The following is a 3,146-nucleotide window of genomic DNA, read 5'->3' on the forward strand; positions in this document are numbered from 1 at the left end:
CAAGCACCTTCAACTACCATCTCCAGATCTTGACCAAATTTTAATTCTAGTTGTGCGAGATCCTCATTATATATGCTCCATTCGGACCTACAGAAAAAACCATCCCTCTATTCTTCTGAAATCCTGTTTACAGTGCTGCTGCATAGTAATGGAAGTTATTGGATTCTTGCCTGTGTATTCGTTGCCGTGGGAATGTTTCTACTAGGTCGTTGCACAGCAATGGCTATACACATCACAATATCATTGGTCACTGCTTAGTAAAAAATCCACACTGGCTCAGAGAATTCTCCAAACAAAAAAACTATGAAGCATTAATGTGTGGTGTGGTATCCTAGGTGAAGGTTCAACCTTCAGGAAATCCATACAGTTCTATAAAACCATCATAACCTTATAAATCATGACTGTGTTTTCACATTGTATGAGATGAGATATACTTTCATTACAACAGTTTTGCTTTTTACCAAGGTCTTGTGTAGGTTTCCTTCCTTAGACCTAACAGGATCCTAACTATAGTTCACTGTTGTGTTCATAAGAGCCTAGCCTGTCACAAGTCCCTTTTCTGAGCCAGATGAATCCAATGCAGGATCTATTATTATACCTCAATGAACTATTTTAAGACAATCCTTCCATCTACACATACTTTACATATATTTCTCATTTCTCTCATATATGCTACATGACTCTTCCATCTCATCTTCCTGGATTTGGTTATCCTAATTGGTGGCAAAGTGCAGACATTATTAAACTTCTCATTATGCAGTTGTCCCCAACTTCCTGTTCCTTCCTACTTCTTAGGTCAAAACATTCTCCTCAGCACCCTGTACTCAAACACCCTCAGTCTATGTTCCTCCCTTCATGTGAGGAATCAAGTTTCACATTCATGTGGAACAATGGTTTAACCTGGTTTTGTGAATTTTAATCCTTGCACTTTACTGGGCCCTGTCAGCTCCTCGAAAAGTCTGGACATTATGTATACTACTAGTAGGATCAGAGGTTCTCACAGCAGTGGTTATTAACAGTTCTACACTGTGGTATACGATGCTGTGTAGTCATTGAAAGTCAACCATGGACATCCATAATTACAATACACGGAGAAGACTAAATTTACATGTAAATCATTGCAATACAGTTCTCTTTTTTAAAAAAAAGCGTGATAAATGTGGGAATCACCTTGTATTAGGTCCCTGTGCAGATAAAATTAAAGAAAAATTTTATCTCTCTTAAGAGGGACTTAAAATTCTTTCTGTCAAAACATTCCATTTATTCCATTGATGAATTGATGTCCCTTTAATTCTTAAGTGAGTGTTATTGGATGATGTTATGACAAATATCTTGTCTTCAGTCTATTAAACAAATCTTTCGATGCAGGTTTTTTTTTTTTTGGTTATTGAATTGTTGCATGTGGGATGATGTATTGTATGACTGATGTGTATGAAATCTGTAGGTAGTTAAGTTTTATAGTATAGTTTACTCATGTATGAAATGTATGATATATTAATATGTAGTTACTAACTTGTTCTATATCTGCAGGTTGTATTACGAAATATGGATTCTTGGAACAAATAAATTGATTGATTGACTGAATGTTCCTGAGGTGACACATCAGTTGAATGTCAAATGAATAACTATGAAGGGACAGTGTGTCAATTTATCATATGGATACCTGTAATTCCAGTGAGAAGAGAAAGAACACAAAATAATTTGTTGCCCTAATTTTAGCATTGTGCATATTTAAAGAAACTATACAGTTTGTTACAAAATACAGAGCATACAATTTATCTTCTGGCTGGTTCTGATAGCAGTCAAGGGGCTCTTTCTGCACAGCACAATTCCATTCTCCACTGCGGAGTAACTTATTTTACTTCACAGAAAAATATCAAAGTGACAGACAACCTTCTGTTTCTAAGCAAGCCTAATATTCCCTTGAAGTTCTCCAAGGAGTGTGCACTGTTCATATATATCTTTTCCTTCAGCATGCGTGAAAATTAAAAGTCAAAAGTATAAGTATTTAAAATAGGAGATAACATCTGTCACAATCCTTGACTTATATTATGACTTGTACCCTGAAGTTTTCAATCATTGCACCCATACAACTGTCTACAGCAGCGATGGCCAACTAGCGGCCTGCAGGCTGTATCTGGCCCGCAACTTGATTTACTCTGGCCCCCCGCCAAGTCTCAGGTTTATTTTCAAAAATCTTAACTTCACAGCTGTATTGGCATAGAATTCAGTTTTTAATAGGACGTTTCATTAGCTTACAGCATTTTGCAATTGACTGTATATGTTCTTACTGAGTTGGACAGTTCAAACTGTTTTCTAATAACTGTATTCATGTCATGAAAATTCCAAGTCCCCCAACCCTACTTCTGTAGGGAGATGACACTGAAGGGAAGACCGTAGTGGTGAAGGATTTATGACACCTTCAAAATAATAACCATTCCCAGCTTGCTCGCAGGGATGGGATGTTTACCGTTTCTCTCGGCATCCTGGCCTTTCAATATTAGAGTCAATTTTACCGACTACACAACATATTTTTATTATTATTACACTACATGTTTCGACCTCAAGAGGTCATCCTCAGGAGTAAGAACACAGCTGTATAATTACACGCAATCACACTCGTCTTCTCACCTATTCGATCCTGTATCTTATTCAGGATAACGCTCAATAATATATCAAGCTCTCTCATAAAACACAAGTTAAAATTGTTCTAAATGTCAAAAGTTAAAATTTAAATTTTAAATTTTAAAAATTTAAAGTTTGTGAATCGAATTTCAATTCAGATCACTAGTTATGCTTTCACTTTCACTTGTATTCAGTCACTTCCTACTTACGTTCATCACTGCGTCAAGTTCACTTTAACTAGTTTAATTATATTGTAACGTGTTTCGTTACTGAATAGGCTGTAGAGATGGTTAATTGGTTTATTTAACAATCTACAAGTAACGGCTACAATTAATTATCACACAGTTGCGGGGTTTCACACTTTATAACCCTAAGCGCATTAATCTGTTAACACTGTTGCGGGGTTTCACGATTTATAACCCTATGCGCAAATCAGTTCACTCTGTCTTCAGTAGTCTACACGTTTACAGTAGGGGAGCTAGGTATCACTGTATCACACGCTCCCAATTACACAATCACAC

Source organism: Cryptotermes secundus, unplaced genomic scaffold (genome assembly GCF_002891405.2).
Source record: "Cryptotermes secundus unplaced genomic scaffold, Csec_1.0 scaffold2262, whole genome shotgun sequence".
NCBI classification, from domain to species: domain Eukaryota; kingdom Metazoa; phylum Arthropoda; class Insecta; order Blattodea; family Kalotermitidae; genus Cryptotermes; species Cryptotermes secundus.